Source organism: Hylobates moloch, unplaced genomic scaffold (assembly GCF_009828535.3).
Source record: "Hylobates moloch isolate HMO894 unplaced genomic scaffold, HMol_V3 SCAFFOLD_16, whole genome shotgun sequence".
Classification (NCBI taxonomy): Eukaryota; Metazoa; Chordata; class Mammalia; order Primates; family Hylobatidae; genus Hylobates; species Hylobates moloch.
Genome location: NW_026652291.1, coordinates 30,701,867 through 30,722,192, shown reverse-complemented (window position 1 = coordinate 30,722,192; position 20,326 = coordinate 30,701,867). Strand labels below are relative to the sequence as shown.

General features: G+C 50.3%; 1 protein-coding gene across 3 annotated transcripts in view; it reads right to left on the bottom strand.

The window, feature by feature from the left end:
* Positions 1–6,793: 6,793 nt before the first annotated feature.
* Positions 6,794–20,326, bottom strand: part of AREL1 (apoptosis resistant E3 ubiquitin protein ligase 1) — an 88,595-nt gene continuing 75,062 nt past the window's right edge. For all 3 annotated transcript variants that reach the window (XR_009210242.1, XR_009210240.1, XR_009210243.1), the window contains one exon: positions 6,794–6,989. The gene's annotated coding sequence lies outside the window, so the exon portion shown is untranslated. The remainder of the gene's footprint in view (positions 6,990–20,326) is intronic.

The following is a 20,326-nucleotide window of genomic DNA, read 5'->3' as shown; positions in this document are numbered from 1 at the left end:
GGGGACTTCATATGCTCTGCTGGAGGTGGAGAGAGTTACCCAGATGGGGAGAGCTCATGTACCTGGATTATTCTTTCAAAGTTCCCAGGAAGAAAACCCTGTGGGCTGGGGGATTGTGCAGGCCTATCTAGGCTTCTAGAATGGCTGTGCAGGAATTTGAGGACAAAAAAGGACAAGAAGCAGCTTCCCTTGGTTGTCTCTGGGGTCTTCCAGCCTGTGCCCACCTTGGCTTTGAGCTGGGTCATAGTAACACTCCTCACACCCTGAGGGATGAGGGTTGCAGGGGCAGAGAGGAAGGTCTACAGTAGGGTCTTTCCTAAAACAAGCTCTCCCCAGGGAGGCCTGCAAGCCAGCTCCCTCTCACTCTCCATTGTCAAGACAAAGAGAGGAAGAGGATGCCTTCTTCCATCATCCCCTGAGTCCATTTTCCCTGGATCATCTGTGAAGAGTGGGGGCTCAATGATATTTGCCCTGGTGCCCCCAATACCCTCTCTAGGGCCCCAGTCCCTCAGGAACAGACCCAGACCTGGCAAACCCCCAGGAAAGGGCACAGACACCAGGCTGAGGGGGCAGGCGAGGTGCGGCAGATCCCAGTGGGCCCCGGCTAGTCCTAGTCTGAATGACTCATTCCTTGTTTCCATCCACTGTGGTCTGAGTGCCTTGGCCCAGGGGCCCCCAAGAGGTTGTAACACAGGCTGGCCTCTTGCCCATCGGGGCTCAGCAGACAAAAATTAAAGATCTCACTCCTCAGGAACTCACACAGACAGCGCAGGCATGCTCTGTACTCTGCCTCACCAGACCAGACCTCAGGCCAGAAGAGGCTGATGGCCAAGGGAGGAAGGAAATTTGTCTCCAGCTCCTTCTCCTCCTCTTCACCCCCCATGACCTGCCGTGAAGGCCTGGCCCTGCCCACTCTCTTCTTACTCCCCCTCTGGTCCTCCGCCTAACGGTGGTGGTGCCAGCAGCATCTCCTCAGCTCTGCTCCATTCCTCCCCATCTCTGACTGAAGACAACAGCAAAGGTGAAACAGCCTGTGCCTCCCAGGAGGAACAGACTTACAGGGAACTAACCATACATCTTCTGGCAGCCCAATTCTGATCAAGTCACTCACCTGCTCAACAACCTTCAATGGATCCCCACTACTTCACAAATCAATCCCAAACTTCTTACTGGGTTTGACACACAAGCTTGTCTCATAACCCTCCCAGCCATGTATGCTGACACTCTGCACAGTCTCAGCCTCTCAGAATCCTACCCAGTTTCCTCTCCCCCATCACCCCCACAAACACCTTGGCTGACATTATTTCCTTGATCTGGAATGTTCTTCACCACCCCTGCCTGTTTGTTTAAACTCCCATTTTAAGGGCCGCCTCTTCCATGAAGACTTCGGGCACTTCCCTTCATCTGGAAAGTTTGCTGCTTCCACCAAATCCCTGTAGCCCTCAACATACTGCACTCTGCTCTGCATGACTAGTCCATAGCTATGGGTCCTGGAGTAGTGGGAAGAACACGGGGCTTTGCGGTTCTAACCTCAGCACCATCAGTTACCAGTTATGTGGCCTGGGCTAAGTGACTCATTGAGCCAGTTTCCTCACCAAGAAAATGGAGATCCAATAGATACCTTTCTAAACAATGCCTAGAAAAAGCAACTGTATTTATCAGTGACATAATGCTCCAGGCCACAATGGATTGAACCAAAGATGAGCACCTGACCCACAGGCAGCCCTTTCACTGGCCAGTCAGTGACCTAAGATTTCTGTGGGCTGACTTAAATACAGACATCATTGGTTGCTGAACAAATGAGATTCTCTCTGAAATTTCAACTAAGAAACTTGACTTTGAAAGCCAAGCCCCAGGGTTAAAACAGAACAGGCAAGTCCATGTTCCCTAGAGCTTACAGCCCAATGAGTCTCGTATAACCACAAAGCAATAAAGCCAGAGAGGTGGAGTGACTTGCCCAGGGTCACACAGCTAGTCAGTTACACAGAGAAGGCTAGAGCTCAGGTCTCCCCACCAGGGCTTGGTCTAGGTTGGTTGGCTTCTGCTACAGGATCAAAAGGTATGGACCCTGAACTGACTGCCTACAGAAGGCTGAAGAGGCCACCAGCCATACCCTATGTGAACCTATGCTAGGCACATGGGCAGCTTTGGTGCAAAGAATTCTTCCATTCAAAGCAGTCGTTAAAACCAAAGTCATATCATGTCTGGGAGCATGGACTCCGGTTGGAATTCTGTGTCTGCCCTTAGTACATCTTTCTGATCACACCCCTTCCCCTCCCTGGGCCTCAGATTCCTCATCTACAAAAAGAAGATTTTTACAAATTCCCTGTCAACACTAAGATTTTGATTTGAGGAGCAGACAGATAAGGAGAGCGTGTGGATCCAAGGAACTGCAGGGTCCACAGAATGTGCGTGTGGAGGGGACTCCCCGAGATAGGCCATCCCATTTCTTCAATTTACAGCAGGGGAAACTGAGGCCCAAAGAGGGAGAGATGCTGGCCCAAGGTCATGTGACTGGTTATTGGCCAGCACTTGAACCAGGGCCTCCTGACTCCCAGGCCTTTCAACTCTTTCAGCTGCTGCAAGAAGCTGGGAGCCATCTGGCCGTCTGGGCCAGGGAAGCCAAGAGTCACTATGCATGTCAGGGCAGGGCCTCGGGGCTTGGGAACATCTCTGATGGTGAGTGCACGTGCCAAAGCTGCTGGTGGAGAGGGGTGGCTCGAGGGTCCCGGAGGGCGTATTGGAGATGAGCTGTCAGCAGCTTCCCTCCTCTGGCTGACAAGAAGAAACAGGGAAGGGTCCATGATGGTTGAAGGGAAACAGGCCCCATTTCTGATGAAGCCACTGCTCCATGGAGTGCCCCCTGCAACTCACATACACACTATCTACCCCTGCCTAGCTGCTGAGACCTCCCACCCGCAACCTCCGTCTCAGGTTGTGTATTGGTATCCTCACGCACACTATTTTGTGAAGCCTGGAATTCCTTTCACTGCCTGAGATGCTTCCAAGCACCCGTTTCTAAAATTCAGCCTGTTTGGCTGGGATCATGATGCCCTCCCATTCCACAGACATTTTTTGAGCACCTAATATGTGTCAGGCCCTGTGCTAGGCATGGGGACAACTTCGCTCCCTTCGTGACAAGTGCTTCCATAGGGGAATTGACACAGTCTTTTGGACTCACTGAAAAACTGCTAATTGTGCGAGGAGGGGCTTGGTTGGGGAACACAGAAAGTCATGACTCTGACTTAAATATTTTTTGAGACAGGGTTTTGCTGTGTCATCCAGGCTGGAGTGCAGTGGCACAATCACAGTTCACTGCAGCCTCAAACTCCAAGGCTCAAGAGATCCTCCCACCTCAGCCTCCCAAGCAGCTGGGACTACTGGCATGCACCGGCACACTCGGCTAATTTTTGTATTTTTTGTAGAGACAGGGTTTCACCATGTTCCCTGGGCTGGTTCTGAACTCCTGAGCTCAAGTAATCCACCCTCCTCGGCTTCCCAAAGTGCTAGGATTACAGGCGTGAGCTACCACGCCTGGTCTCTGACTTAAATCCTTTTTTTTTTTTTTTTTGGAAACAGGGTCTTACTTTCACCCAGGCTGGAGTGCAGTGGCGTAATCTCGGCTCACCGCAACCTCTGCCTCCCGGGCTCAAGCGATCCTCCCACCTCAACCTCTCAAGTAGCTGGAACCATAGCTGGAACCACAGGCACACACCACCATGCCTGGCTACTTTTTGTCTTTTTTATAGAGACAAGGTTTCACCATGTTACCCAGGCTTGTCTCGAACTCCTGAGCTCAAGTGATCCACCCGCCTTGGCCTCCCAAAGTGCTGAGAATATAAATGTGAGTCACTGTGCCCAGCCTCTGACTTAAAGTCTAAGAAGCAGTTCAGCATATGGGGAAGGGTGGGGCATGCCAAGGCAAAGGCAGTGAACGTGCAAAATCTGAGTGACTGGAAGGATTGCAAGAAGCTTGTATGGCTGAAGTTTCCATAGAAAGAAGGTTATGGAAAGGGAGGAGGCTGGAGGGGAAGGCTGGGGTCAATGTATGTGGAGCTTAGCTCTAATGAGCTCCTTTGCTCTGAAAAAGGAATCTGGCCAGGCGCCGTGGCTCACACCTGTAATCCCAGCACTTTGGGAGGCCAAGGCGGGTGGATCACCTGAGGTCAGAAGTTTGAGACCAGCCTGGCCAACATGGCAAAACCCTGTCTCTACTAAAAATACAAAAAATTAGCTGGGCATGGTGGCATGCACCTGTAATCCCAGCTACTCAGGAGGCTGAGGCAGGAGAATCACTTGAACCCGGGAGGTGGAGGTTGCAGTGAGCCGAGATCACACCATTGCACTCCACCCTGAGAAAAACAAGAGCAAAACTCAGTCTCAAAAAAAAAAAAAAAAAAAAAGAAGAGAAAAGGAAAAAAGAATCTTTTTCCCACATCCAAGCCACCAGCTGGCCCCAGAGTGGGCAGACAATTACCTGGAATTCTGAAACTGATGTCTTCTGGTTAACAGGGAGGAGTCACTTGGGTGAGGAGGAAGCAGCATGATCTTAATCTCATCAACCCCCACTAAAGCCACCCCAAAATAAACATCTAAACATAAAGCCATACAGATGCCAGACAGGTATTTGCCATGCTTAAAACAATGCCCAGTCCTGCTTCCCAGCACTGCATCCCCCTGTGGCTCCTCTTTTCTAGAAAGTGAGGAGCTGCCAGTGCAGCAGGTCTGGCCTGGCCCCTGGGCTCCTGCCGCCATGACCCACCAGCCGGACTGTGTCTCTTCCTTGCCCCAGCTACCTCCACTTTTCTAAACCCTTTCTGAATTTCCTACTCCCTTTGGACCCCCCAGGTTCCTCTGGGGACTCAGCCTCAATCAGGCTGTTGTCCCCAGTCACTCATTTCTTGCTGGGCCGCTGGTTCTTCTCTGATCCCACAAGCTCATGTTGAAGTTATATCATGCCGGGTGTCACAATATACGTCTCCAAGCCCACCTGCTCTTCAGCCTCCCTCATAGCTTTGCTTCATAGATAGAGAAGCCTTATGTGCCTGACATCAAACAGATACCTGAGGAGTGCCTGGTGCATTTCAGCCATTATTTCTTGAGTATCCCTTTGTCAGGCATCAGAGTTGCCAAGAAGAATAAGGCTAAGGACGGTCCCTACCCTCAAGCAGCTGCCAGTATAGTAGGAAAGGCAGACGGTACATATCATGGTAAGTGCTGTGAGTGAGATAAGATCAGGGTACAATGTGAATACAAGGACAGGGCACCTAATCCAGGCTGGGAGCATAGGATGGTCAGGGAAGGTCCTAGAGAAGATACTGTCTGAGCTGGGGCTGGAAGGCTGGGCATGTCTCAGCCAGGAGAAGGTGGAAAGGCTGAGGAAGAGAAGACAAAGCTGTGATTACCAGAGCCAGGCTCACACAAACTAAACCACACCCCATTCAACCCCGTTTCTTTTTTCTTTTTGAGACCCAATCTTGGTTCATTGCAACCTCTGCCTCCCAGGCTCAAGCGATCCTTCCACCTCAGCCTCCCAGCAGCTAGGACTACAGGTGCACGCCACCATGCTTGGCTAATTTTTGTATTTGTTTTGTAGAGACAGGGTCTTGCCATGTTACCCAGGGCTGGTCTCAAACTCCAGGTCTCAAGCAATCCTCCCGCCTTGGCCTCCCAAAGTGTTAGGATTACAGGCGTGAGCCACAGCACCCAGCCCCAGTTCCTTTTTCAATGGGGTTCCTGACCAGAGAAATGTTGTCCTATTTTTAATGATATTCAAATAAAATGGAAATAATATTCAATGTGGATAGGCTGAGAAAATGTGGAGCTCATGGTAATGCAATTAGGCATACGTGTAGATGTTTGAACAACCATTCCCCACATTGATGAATGAATGGAGGTCATTGAGATCCATAAACATACCTGAGACAAGAATTTAACCTACACAAAACTTCTCACAAGTTGAGATCAGAAAAATAATTTTTAGGCCGGGCACGGTGGCTCACGCCTGTAATCCTAGCACTTTGGGAGGCTGAGGTGGACAAATCACCTGAGGCTGGGAGTTCCAGACCACCCTGACCAGCATGGAGAAACCCTGTCTCTACTAAAAATACAAAAAAAATCAGCCAGGTGTGGTAATGCTTGCCTGTAATCCCGGCTACTCAGGAGGCTGAGTCAGAATTGCTTGAACCCGGGAGGCGGAGGTTGCGGTGAGCCGAGATCATGCCATTGCTCTCCAGCTTGGGTAAGAAGAGCAAAAACTCCATCTCAAAAAAAAAAGAAAAAGAAAAGAAAAATAATTTTTCTTTTTTTTTTTTTTTTTTTTTTGAGACGGAGTCTTGCTCTGTCGCCCAGGCTAGAGTGCAGTGGCGCAATCTCGGCTCACTGCAAGCTCCACCTCCCGGGTTCACGCCATTCTCCTGCCTCAGCCTCCTGAGTAGCTGGGACTACAGGCGCCCGCCACCACGCCCGGCTAATTTTTTGTATTTTTAGTAGAGACAGGATTTCACTGTGTTAGCCAGGATGGTCTCGATCTCCTGATCTCAAGATCCGCCCGCCTCTGCCTCCCAAAGTGCTGGGATTACAGGCGTAAGCCACTGCGCCCGGCCAAGAAAAATAATTTTTATCAAATTTTCACATGACATAGAACTAGAATAAATGATGAAACTGGACGATAGAAGCAAAATATAAACTGATCTTATCTAGAAATTTAATAGAGATAAGTAAAAAAGTCTTACATCTTGGTCCAGATAAATTAATAATTAACTTAAGGATAAGAGATACTTGCTTTGGGCTGGGCGTGGTGACTCAAGCCTGTAATCCCAGCACTTTGGGAGGCTGAGGCAGGTGGATCATATGAGGTCAGGAATTTGAGACTCCCAGCTACTCAGGACGCTGAGGCAGGAGAATCGCTTGAACCCGGGAGGCGGAGGTTGCAGTGAGTCGAGATCGTGCCATTGTACTCCAGGCTGGGCGACAGAGAGAGACTCCATCTCAAAAAAGAAGAAAAAAAGAGATACTTGCTTTGATAGCGGCTCACGTGAAATGACCCAAATTTGGGGGAGACAGTGGTGCAAACTATTCAGCAGTGAATAGGGAGAGCCTAGGTAGCTACTGGTTCAAAATAAACTAACAATACAACCTCCTTAAAGGTCTAGTGCCATCTTGGATAGAATCCAGGGCTCAGAAGCCAGGTGTGGTGGCTCATGTCTGTAATACCAGCACTTTGGGAGGCCGAGCGGGGAGGATCACTTGAGGCTCGGAGTTCAAGACCAGCCTGGGCAACATAGCAAGACTCTATCTCTACAAAAGGGTCTGGCAAGACCCTATCTCTACAAAAAAAAAAAAATTAAAAATTAGCTGGGTGTGGTGCACACCTGTAGTCTTAGCTATTCAGGAGGCTGAGGCAAGAGTATCATTTGAACCCAGGAGTTCAAATCCAGCCTAAGCAACACAGAGAGACTCTGTCTCCAAAAGAGAGAGAGAGAGACAAAAAGTGTATTTAAGGGAGAAGGTTAACAGTAAATGGGCATCACATCTTATTGGGATGATAAAATGTTCTAATATTGATTTATAGTGATGATTGTAAAACTTGGTAAATTTACTAAAAATTGAATTATGCACTTGAAAATCGTAGATTATATGATACACAATACATCCCTCAATAATTTTTTTTTAAGAGTTAAGAGTTTCGGGCCAGGCGTGGTGGCTTACGCCTGTAATCCCAGCGCTTTGGGAGGCTGAGGCAGGTGGATCACCTGAGGTCAGGAGACCAGCCTGACCAACACGGAGAAACCCTGTCTCTACTAAAAATACAAAATTAGCAGGGCGTGGTGGCGCATGCCTGTAATCCCAGCTACTTGGGAGGCTGAGGCAGGAAAATTGCTTGAACCTGGGAGGTGGAGGTTGCGGTGAGCCAAGATAGAGCTATTGCACTCCAGCCTGGGCAACAAGAGTGAAACTCTGTCTCAAAAAAAAAAACACACACACACAAAAAAGGAATTTCAGCCAGGCGAGGAGGTGGCTCATGCCTGTAATCTCAGCACTTTGGGAGGCCAAGGCAGGCAGATCACCTGAGGTCAGGAGTTCCAGACCAGCGTGGCCACCATGGCAAAACCCTGTCTCTACTAAAAAAAAAAAAAAAAAAAAAAAAATACAAAAATTAGCAGGGTGTGGTGGTGCATGCCTGTAATCCCAGCTACCTGGGGAGAGATCACTTGAACCTAGGAGGCAGAGGTTGCAGTGAGCTGAGATTGTGCCGTTGCACTCCAGCCTGGGTGATAAGAGTGAAACTATGTCTCAAAAAAAAAAAAAAAAAAAAAGGAGTTTCGTACTTCAAGGTTGGGGAAAGGAGAATATCCTGCAAAGGAAATAATGAAGAAAAGTCCAAAGTGGAAAGGGGAAGTGCCATAGAACCCAATGAAAGAGACGTTTTAAAGAAGGAAACCGTGGCCAACTCTAGGCAAAGCTACTGAGGTGTCACATCAAATGGAAACTTAATAGTTTCCATTAACCAGGCGTGATGGCTCACCCCTACAATCCCAGCACTTTGGGAGGTAGAGGCAGGCTGGTGCTTGACCTCAGGAGTTCGAGACCAGCCTGGGCAACATGGCAAAACCCTGTCTCTTCTAAAAATACAAAAATTAGCTAGGCATGGTGGTGTACACCTGTAATCCCAGCTACTTGGTAGGCTGAGGCACAAGAATCACTTGAACCTGGGAAGTGGAGGTTGCAGTGAACTGAGATCGCACCATTGTACTCCAGCCTGGGCAACAGAGCAAGATTCTATCTCAAAAAAAAAATAGTACTTTATTTATCACAGTGGAGTTCACAACAGAGTTTCAGATTCAGGACTAGGAACAGCAAAAAACATGGAAATACATATTTCCGCTCTAGTAAATGCAGCACCTGGAGCTCTCCAACGGTAGGACAGATCCCACTGCTGAGTAATGAATGAGCTGTCTGACACTGGTAGTATTCAAAGACAGCCTGGATGAGGCATTGTAGAAGGGATTTCTACATGGAAGGAAGATCTTTAAGGAGTATGAGTCTGTGAAAGGCCCAGGGTTTTCCTAAGATTTCATGACTTCTCTTTGCCCAAGACCTCTTCTCCACCCGTGGCCTTGGGCTCCTCATCTCAGGCATTGAGAGCTTGACCTGTGGGAAGGCAGAATGGCCCAGGCTCCTGAAGCCCCAGGGACCTCACTGCTGTTGGGTAGGGGTCCTTCAACCTCTGATGGCTCCCTTGAGTAATGAGCTAGCTCAGGGGTCGGCGATCACACAACAGCAGGTTTTCCCGAAGTCAGTGGAGAGAACTGAGTAATCCGGGGAGACTGGGAGAAAGAGACTGAAGGGCCAGGGAGATGGCATGGGAGGACTGGTCCTCATTTTTAAATATGTGGGGCCAGCTGTCTTTGTGTCTCTGCCTCACCCTCACACAACATTTCCCCAGGGATAAGACGTGGGAAGGAGAGGCTACAAGATGAAGTTCATGGTAACTGTGTGGAGGGTTCCTGAGATAGGAAGAAGAGGAGGATACAAAGCACAAATATCTAGCCAGGCATGGTGGTGCGCACCTGTAGTCCCAGCTACTCGGGAGGCTGAGATAAAAAGATGGCTTGAGCCCAGGAGTTTGAGAACTGGTCAACATAGCAAGACTCTGTTTTTAAAAAACAAAAAAACTTGGAAAGCTGTGTGGAGCTTCTGCACTGCTTGAGCTGCTGCTGGTCAGGTCTGTGTCAGCTGGCATTGTTCCAACATGAACTTTGAACCCATGGCAAAGGGGAAGGAATCCTTGACAACTCCCAGAGTGGGCCTGACAAGCTATGGTGCTGCCTGGTCACCAAAAAGGACACACAAGAGGCAATCCATTCTCCCAGCCAACATTTCTTGGGCATCTTCTACGTGCCAGGCCCCCTCACAGAGCTTGCAGTCCTTCATTCTGCTCATTCATTAATATGAGGAAACTGCCCCAAAACTGCAAGGAAAATGCCAACCGGCCTAGGTAACAGAGCTGAAGGAAGAAGAGCCAAGTGCATGCTTTGAGCCTGCCTCATGAAGTCAAGTCAAACATCTTTCTTTCTTGTCTCTGTACAAGAACTCCAGCTGGGGAGGAAGGAGGAGGCGACAGCAACAGTACGTGCTTCCCATTGTACAGATGGCAGTCTTGATCTCCAAACTGCTGCATGCCCAGCCACAGGGGGCATCCCATGTGACAAGGAATTAGAACTACACTGCTTCCTAATACTATATTTTGTGGCAGGAGGAGTCAGAACCAAGGGACCTCGGGTTACTCTCCCAGCATGTGGGAGGGGAAAGGTAAAGGCAGTGTGAAGTGGGCCTCAGCAGAACCTCAGAGCCAAAAGGAACTCTGGGGACCATCTGACCTGCAGCCCTTCCACCCCCAGCCCCCATTCCACCAACAACCATCCCATAGCCCATATTGCTCCCCTGGGTTCCAGGAGACAGAGTGTCCCGGGTTTTGCCTTCTCTGGTCTTTTCTTCTACATGCCCTGAATCTAAGGAAACACTGGGGCCCATCAGGCTCACAGATGACTGTGTCCCCACTTCCACACCAAATGGTACCAGCAGCACACGTCAGCTGGGAGCAGTGGCTTTCAAACCTCTTAAACACAACTCATGCTAATTACTTTTTTTTTTTTTTTGAGACAGAGTTTCACTCTTGTTGCCCAGGCTAGAGTGCAATGGCACCATCTCGGCTCACTGCAACTTCTGCCTCCCAGGTTCAAGCAATTCTCCTGCCTCAGCCTCCCGAGTAGCTGGGATTACAGGCACCCACCACCACGCCCAGCTAATTTTTGTACACTTGATCTTAGCCAAAAGGCCGAGAAGCGATGCGCCCAGCTAATTTTTGTATTTTTAGTAGAGACGGAGTTTCACCATGTTGGCCGGGCTGGTCTCGAACTCCTGACCTCTCAGGTGATCCGCCCACCTTGGCCTCTCAAAGTGCTAGGACTACAGACGTGAGCCACCATGCCTGGCCCTGTTTTGTTTTTAATGCTGGTTGTGACTCACTATGGTGATTTCACAACCCACATGTGCATTTCAATGCCCACCTGGGCTAGAGGTACAAGCTCAGCTGCTGGAGTCCTTAACAGAGGTGGGGATGACTCAGGGCAAACCAAGAGGGCAAGGCATGAAGGAGCAGCAGGATGGGCAGTTTATATGTCCCCAGAAGAAAGGCTTTGAAACCCCTCAGCCTGGAGAAAAAGGAGGCCAAGGGCGGGCTCCGTCAGATCTTCACCTATACCAAGGTGTTTTCTTCATTTGCTTGTTTCTCCCATATAGAGGACAGTGAGCGGTATTCTTCACACTCACTGAGCACAAGTAAAGGGGAGTTGACAAAAACTGCAGCGGAAAATTAAGTCAGTGCAACACAGGCTGGGTGGGTGAGTATGTGCAGGGAGTGAGGGCAGCAAGAGATTCTACACATTAAAAACGATTCATGGCCAGGTGTGGTGGCTCACACCTATAATCCCAGCACTTTGGGAGACTGAGGCAGGTGGATCACTTGAGCTCAGGAGTTTGAGACCAGCCTTTGCAACACAGCAAGACCCTGTCTCCACCAAAAATACAAAAAATTAGCCGAGCGTGGTGGTGCATGCCCTGTAGTCCCAGCTATTCGGGAGGCTGAGGTGGCAGGATCGCTTGAGCAGGGGAGGCGGAGATTGCAAATCGCACCACTGCACCCCAGCCTGGGCAACAGAGTGAGACCCTGTCTCAAAACAAAACAAAACAAAAAATGGTTCATGTGACGTTTCTTCTTATTAAAGGTAAGGGGAAGTGGGGAAGTCAGTTGTCCTAGAAAACTGGTAAATGCTCAGCAATCCGGGATGGTTGTGATGTTTCCCAGAAGACACTGGAAGGGCTGATGATCTGAGGGGGTCCCGTCCAGCCCTGGGGGTTCATTACCTCTTTAGCTCGCCCCAACAAAACCTGCCAGTGGACTTTCACCCTGGCTTGGGGTTGGCTGAGGAAGGTTTGGCTAGATCCACAGGCTGCCCAGGCAGAAAGGCCTCCCCATTTCCAGACCCTGAGAGGGAACCAGGCCAGGGAAAATCTGAGAAAGACAATGAGAACCTGTGGAGGGGCCAGGTGTAGGGAGGAGGCTGCATGCTGTGTGCTGTATCCAAGTGTTCCAGACTGGGTGGGAAGCACTGGGAGCTGGGGCAGGGAACGGGAAGGGGTCACTGAGCAGGAGCTGTGAGGTCAGTGTTGGGCAAGAGGCAAGTCTGGCTCCCATCATACCTGCACTAATGAGCTGGAAGCAGACGGAAACGGCACAGCGTGTGAAGGCCAGCAAGGGAAGATCCTCCCCATGCCAGCTGGACGGGAAAAGACCGAGCGTGGTGGAAACAGGGCCTGTCCCTTCCCCATCCCCTGGAATCTCAAGCTAGAGGCTGGAACAGCCAGGAGAAGGGGCTGGGAGGTGAGGGCTGATCAGATGAGGCTGAAACAAGACCTCCTGGGGGAAAGGGGATTAGAAAGATGCCAAGGGACTGTGGCATGGTGGAGAGAAAGCCAAGGGGCTACAGAGGCACCCTGCCAACCCTGGGGAGGGAGGAGGCCCCAGGGGGGTTGTCAGCTGCAGGCACCAGCCCTGAGGAGAACAGCTGAACTGAGCCAAAGACTGGACAGTTGACTGACTTAAAAGGGCAGACAGAATGGGCGAGTCCATCCTGCCCCGTCAGGGCAGCAGAAATGGCCACAAGTATTCACAGACTGTAAACATAAGGCAGGGCTTGTCTGGGACTGGGAAGATCTGGCTAGGCCTGGCAGGGGAGAGCCGGGGGCTGGAAGGAGGCCTGAGCCTGGTGACTTCTGCAGTGGACTGTCCTGAGACCCAGGAGGAGGGTCACTTTGGGAGCCCCAAGGATCACTCACAAAGCCTCACTAAAGCCAGGAGCTAGACACAGCTCTAGACAGACAGCAGGGGCTGTCTTTTGTGTGTGTGCAGGGGGCAGATCACCCCAGCAGGTAGTTTTTCCTCTCCAGGGTCCAGGATCCAGGGACTCGAGAGTAGCCTTTCTGCCTGCATCCTGGGCATGGTGTTACAAGTGGAGGGGTGCTGACTCTGCCTCCCAGCTCCAGTGGGCCCAACGCAGGTGGATAAATATTTGCAGAACATCTGCATTAACCTTTCACAGGCAGGGTGGCCCCTCCCAGTGGCTTCCATATGGACCTTCACCCCTACCCCACCTCTGGTACAGAAAATTCCTACCAGAAGCAGAGCCTGTGGATCCAGTTTGACTCTGTGCACTTCTGATTCAGCATCAACACTGGCTGCAGGTGAAAACCTAAGGCTGTGACCACAGACAAGTGGCCTCTCCCCTTGAGGCCTCAGTTTATCCACCTATAACACAAGAGGACTGAACCCTCTCTGCACCCAGTGATTTTCATTGGTTCCAGCCTTTTGCTCGGCCTATGGTTGCTATGGGAACAGCACAAGGGAATAGTGCACCTCGCAGACAGGGTGGCACCCTCCAGCCTGTGACTATCACGGGCTCTGTCTGCCCAGCATCCTTCCTCTCTTATTCTCCTACCGGCATCCATTTTCCTTTAGGGAACTGCTCTTCTCTTTTCTAGGCTGTCTGATGGAACAGCAAATTGCAATATTTGCAATGGGGCAAACAACCCAAACTGGCCCAATAAGATTCTCTCCCATGATTTGACCCTGAAGCAGAGACACACAGTTACGACTAAACCATCCAACTGCAGCTCCCCAAAAAGACACAGCCCAAGGAGTTCCTGGGGCTGGGAGCCTCATTACTGCCTAGATTCCTGGCCTTCTTCCTATCTACTTGTTCAGTTCTTATTTCTATTCTGTTTGCTCCTAAAATCTTTGTGGTAACCTTACTCTTTTTTAATGTACAAATGAGAGTCCTGGCCAGATGCAGTGGCTCACACCTGTAATCCCAGCACTTTGGGAGGCCAAGGTTGGGGGATCACCGGGCCCAGGAGTTTGAGATCAGCCTTGGCAAGATGGTGAGATTCCATCTCTACAAAAAATCAAAATATTATCCAGGCGTCGTAGCACACACCTGTGGTCTCAGCTACTTGGGAAGCTGAGGCTGGAGAATTGCTCGAGCGCGGGAGTTGAAGTCTGCCATGAGCCATGATCTCGGCACACACTCCAGCCTGGGTGACAAAGCGAGACCCTGTCTCAAAAAATAAATTAATTAAGAACAAAAAATAAAAATTAGAATCCTTGTTGCTTGTAAGAAAAGAACTCTAGCCGGGCACAGTGGCTCCCACCTGTAATCCCAGCACTTTGGGAGGCCAAGAGGGGTACATCACCTGAGATCAGGAATTTGAGACCAGCTTGGCCAACATGGTGAAACACCATCTCTATTAAAAATACAAAAGAAATTAGCCAGGCATTGTGGTGGGCACCTGTAGTCCCAGCTACTCAGGAGGCTGAGGCAGGAGAATCACTTGAACCCAGGCGGCAGAGGTTGCAGTGAGCTAAGATTGTGCCACTGCACTCCAGCTTGGGTGACAGAGTGAGACTGTCTCAAAAAAAAAAAACAAAAAAACAAAAAAAGAACTCCAATTTATACACCAGCTGAGAGACAGGCTAGGTGGACTCCAGCCCTCCCTGCTTTGCAATCCTAGGGCCATGGGCTCAGCTCTCCCACAGCATTCAGTTCATGTAGTCAACGTGGTGGGTTTGGCTCTGTTTGCTCAACAAGACTGCAAACATGAACAGCTGTATCTCAGACACCTGACTCAGAACCTTACACACACTGGAGGTGCTTAGTTGCACGGAATCATGATCTCACAGCTTGAGGCAGGTAACTCCAGTGGGAACAATGAGTTACCTCTTACAACTTAATGAGTATCAGGGGATAATTCCCAGAGAACCGATATAAACAGCTGCCCAACAGACCAGGTCTGGGACAAGGCAATTCCCACTGCATCCAAGTGACGGATAAGTGCAGGGGAGAAGGGGTCAGGGTTTATGGCAGGGCGTTTTAGGGAAAATCTACTCTGTCCCCTGAAATCTCTCTCCCACCTCTTCATGAATACTTCTGATTTCTGAAACAAGATGCTAAGGTACTCGGTCAGCACTTAGAAATGCATCTGCCCGAGAGGAGAGCAAAGGGAATGTTTTCATTTACTCTGAAGTATAAAGAATGGGTATAGATCCAGCACGGTGGCTCACACCTGTAATCCCAGCACTTTGGGAGGCCAAGGCAGGTGGATCATGAGGTCAGGAGATCAAGACCATCCTGGCCAACATGGTGAAATCCCATCTCTACTAAAAATGCAAAAATTAGCTGGGCATGGTGGCGGGTGCCTGTAATCCCAGCTACTCGGGAGGCTGAGGCAGGAGAATTGCCTGAACGCAGGAATCAGAGGTTGCAGTGAGCTGAGATCGTGGCACTGCACTCCAGCCTGGCGACAGAGTGAGACTCCCTACCCCCCCCCCGCCCCCCAAAAAAAAGATTGGGTATAGACTCTTTCCTAAGCAGTCTTGACAGGGGAAAAAGTTAGGGGGCATAAAGGTTTTCAGGGTGTGGAAAGTAAAAATGGATTTTCAGGTAGAACATGAGAAAGAGAAAGGGCTGGAAAAGAAGGCTGGGATACAAGCGTATGGGATACACATCAGCTTTGGCTGCAAGTTACAGAAGCCGGCTCTGGCAAACATAAGTGGCGAAAGAGAATTTGTTGAAAAGATACATGGTACTGAAGGAGGCCTTCAACACTCAGGTCTGAGAAGGGACCAGGGCAGCTTTGGGGGTCTGGGTGGCAGGAACTCACGAGCTGTCTGGCTTTGGATGATTCTAAAGCAACTGCCTTCCATTATGGGTAGTGACTCCAACTCAGATTCAAATTCCCCAGGGAAGAGCCTGACAGATCTTGGGTCTATGCTCACCCTTTGAGAATGGAGGGTTGGGAGAGTCCCGTGGCTGGCAGCCCCACCAGGAATGCATGGAATTGGGGAGTTTGAGTTTCCCAAAGGAGAACTGAGTTTCTGTTACTCAAGGAAGGGAAGAAGTGCTGGGCATAAGTGCACAGCAGATGTTCTCTACACATGTGATGTCAATTGAGAGAGGTGGGGGATGGATGGGGTGGGGGATGGGAATTTCCAGGACACTGCAGAACCTGCCATAGGGGCCAAGGCTCCTGCCGCAGCCCTGGATTGCATCTCCCTCTCTCCCTGTAAAAGGAAGCTCAGGAAAAGAACGTTGTTTCTGTTCTTGACAGCTCCATAGAATGGTCTCCTTAGCTTCCAGTCATGCTCAGCTCCTGCTAGAATAATTACCACCCACCTGATCTCCATACAAGAATTCACAGCCAGTGGACACACATCTGGCCTGTAAAAGACATGCTTGGAAGTCTCCCAGGCTGCTAGGAACAGGCAGGGGACAACACAGGGTCAGCCACTAATTCAAAGGCAAGGAAACAGCTGGCCTGAGTGCTATGGTCACTGGAGCCTAAGTGGCAGCAAACTCCTCCCCTGCCAGGCAGCTCAGTGGATGTGAGGCAGGTGTCCCCTGAGACAAACAAACCCCCTGAGACTCAGAGGAGGTCTGAGTGCTGGGCCCTGTCCTCTTCTTCCAGGACACGGCTGTCTTCCCCACCCCCATCTGCTTCTCTAGTGGGTGGAGGGGGCTAATACCCTGCCTTTCTTGGAGTTCCTTTACTTTTCTTCCCATTACTGTTTACATCACTCCCTTCTAAACACCATGGAAATTAAGAAAAGGCCAGGTAAAGTTTTAATGGGGAGGGCCAGAAATATTTTGGTGGTGAAGGTAATTGCATCCAAGTTTTAAGGATGTGGATGCAGAATTGGAAGGGAGCCGGGCGCGGTGGCTCACGCCTGTAATCCCAACAATTTGGGAGGTCAAGGCAAGTGGATGTCTTGAGACCAGAAGTTCGAGACCAGCCTGGCCAACATGGTGAAACCCCATCTCTACTAAAAACAAAAATTAACCGGGCATGGTGGCACACACCTGTAATCCCAGCTACTCGGGAGGCTGAGGCAGGATAATAGCATGAACCTGTGAGGCAGAGGTTGCAGTGAGCCAAGACGGCACCACTGCACTCCAGCCTGGGCAACTGAGGGAGACTCTGTCTCAAAGGAAAAAAAAATGGAATTGGAAGGGGACTGAGAAAGCCTCTAGGCCAGTGGTTTTCAACTTTTTTTTTTTTTTTTTTTTCAGCAAAACCTTTGTGCAGTGTTTCAGCATTCAACAAATATTTACTGAATGCCAACTCTGTCCCAGGTGCTGTGCTAGGGGATACAGCAGCATGCAATCCAGACCTGATTCCAGCCCTTGTGAGCATACAGTATAGTGGAGGAGACAGATACTGGGAAAATAATTAGATAAGTAGATCAATAGTGAGTTGCAACTGAAGTAGAGCTAAGAAAAAGACGTATGCAGCTAGATGACCTAATACAGACTTGGGAGGGGATTTGGGGAAGGTATCCCCAAAGGAATGACATTGGAGCTGAGATCTTAAGGGTGCACAGAACTCAGAAAGGAGGTATGGAGGAGGATGGTCAGGAGGAGATGTCATAAGATCCTGGAGGTAGGAAGGCTCTTGTGCTGGAGGAACTCACAGGAAGGCAAGCAGAGTAGTGTGGGATGCAGGGGCAGGGATTCAGGGACCAGACTGCCAGGGGTTCAGGAGTCAGATCCAAGATGTGAATAGGAAACTGGGGAGCTCCTGTGGCTGGAAAGGGGCCCACCCTTGATCTCTCCCAAACACCCCAACACACTAACTTCCCTTTGCCTTTTAGCCTCTGAGGCATCTTGGAGGAATGTTGGGGCTTGTCTGAATATAGCTTGAAAACCATGAATCCAGCCCTATTGCCATTTTCAGATGTGAAGACTGAGAATCAACAATTGCCCCCTCCCAGTGCCCTCTCTGTTAACTCTGGGCAGCTAACCCAGCCTCCCTGGAGAGAGTGTGATGCGGTGACAGACTCTGAGGACACTGCGCACAGCTCAGTGTTTCAGGAAGGATGGGGACAGCCTCGAGAGCCAGCCCAGGGCTCTGGCATGGGGAATGGACCCCAAAGATGAGAGGTTGGCCCAGTCTGGGGCCCTCAGTCCTTTCTGCCTGTGCTGGGAGAGTCTCTTACCCTCTTAGCCCATCCCCATCATTCATCCAGAGGCGCAGGCAGGCTGCCTGCCAGGACAGCAGATCCCACTCAGCTCTGGCCTCAACATTCCTCTCCCCGCCGGGGGGGGAAAGGTCAAGCGTAGGATAGTTTCCCAAGCCCTGGAGAACAGCAGCACCTCCTGATATCTACAGCTACTACCCAGCTTGAAGGGCAACTACCAGGGCAGACAGGCAGGACGGGAGAGCAGTCAGCTGGCCCTCTAAGCAGGGCTGCAGGGGGAAGAGTCTGGGGAGGCAGGGCCTGAAATATATCAACAACTTCAGCCCCAAGAAGTGGAGAGTGGGTGATGGGAAAAGGGCTTGCATGGCAGGGGTCTGAGGCTGAGGCTCCATCTGCCTCAGGAAGGCTAAAACGTTCCTGCTTCAACCCAGCTGGTCCTCATTTAACTAACTCCAGGGTCTGGCCTCTCTGGAGACCCCCTGCTGGCCCATCTGCAGCTCCTGGAGCAGAAGCCAAAAGCAGCCACCAGCTTAGAGACAGCAGCTGAACCCAGAGCCCCCCAGCAGGAGACAGGCAGTGCAGGCATTGCAGGCCCCTTTGCAACCCTGCAAGGAGTCAAAAGCCAAGTAGGTGGGGCTGGGGGGAAGGCTTCAGAGATAAAGAAGGCAGAGGCAATTGTCTCTAGGCCAGATCAGGAGCAGCTATGGAGAGAGAAATCTCTTGGAGCCTAGAAGGTGGTTTCATCAGTCAAGGCTGTCCTAAGGCAAACTATGCAACAGCAGCCTCCCTTCTTCCCCCATCTCCCTTCTGCCCCTCATCCAGCACACTGCTCTGTGAGCACTGGGCACTTGCCATCCTGCCATCCTCCCCCAGGGGAAGGCAGGTACAGAGGAACAAGGGAGCAGGTGCCAGAAGGCCTGAATTCAATTCTAGCTGCTCCCTATTCTAGCTGTGTGACCTTCGGCAAAGATCTGAACCTCTGAGACTCTGCTCCTGCTTCAGTAAAAATGGGATGGATAAGAGCTATGTCATAGGACTGTAGAAATGATTGAATGAGAAAATGAAGGTAAAGATCTTAGTTCTTATTGAGTTTGCCATGGATACTCCTCATGGGACAAGAGAGAGAGAAGGGGGAAGTGGGGAAGTACTGGGGACCATTGAATGATCCAAATGGGATGCTTGATGAATGGGGCAGCTCCCAAATGTTTCAACCCTGTTTCCAAGGTAGAGGCTGGGCCAGAGAGTGGGTGGTGAGGGCCTGAGGTAGGGAAAGTTATTCTGTATTGCAAAGAAAACAGAGAGAGGAAGTCAGATCTCACGACACACGTCAGCCAAGAGCCTGGGCAGACAGTGTCTCCTCCAGAGGAAGGGCTGGTGCTCCGGCGCTCTGTTGCCCTGGCGCTCTGTTGCCCTCTGGCAGCCGCTAAGCTCCTGTTTTCCTCATTAAGCTGTCTGCAACCTGGCCCCCTTTACACTGCTGATAAGGGCCAGAAACAATTCAGAATCCCCAACAGATGGCATCTGCGGCTTTCAATGTCACCTCCCAATGTAATCAACAAGGTGGGGCTGAACTCAGGTGGACTGCAGGGAGTCAGGGCAGAAGGGCACCAACTCTGAGGGGTGGAGTCCAGGATTCGGGAACCTCACTGTGTGCCCAGCGATGTTAGGCATCATGGACATGTAAAATGGTAAAAGCTAGTATTTGTCGGGCACACACTATTTGCCAAGATTTGGTGCTAAGCACATATGTTTATTATCTCATTTAATCCCCACAACAACCCTACGAAGTTGATAGCATTATTATTCCTATTTTATAGGCAGAGGAACTGAGGCAGAGTGCCTCAGGGGCTTACAATTTGTTGGGGAGTCAAGAACATAGGTTAATACCCCCATGTGAGAAGAGAACAAAATCTGAGCTGTTTCTCACCATCCCAAGTGGCCCTGTCCTCAGTTTGGCATCACTGTCTGCCTCAGTTTCTCCAGATTTCCAGCTACCACCATGGTGGCTGAGCTCAAAGGGCAGCCTCCAATCACTGTTCTAGGGATGGACATGCTCGTTTTTCCAAAGTTCAGCCAAGGCAGAATTTGTCAAAAGAAGTTTATCTAGGAAACTTAGAAGAGGACAGAACAAAATAATATAAAAAGCAAATACTCTGGGAAGAGAGCAGCTTATGAGGCAGTTTTCATGTCCCAAGATGAGGAAAATAATAATAGCTATTGGTGTGCTAAGTA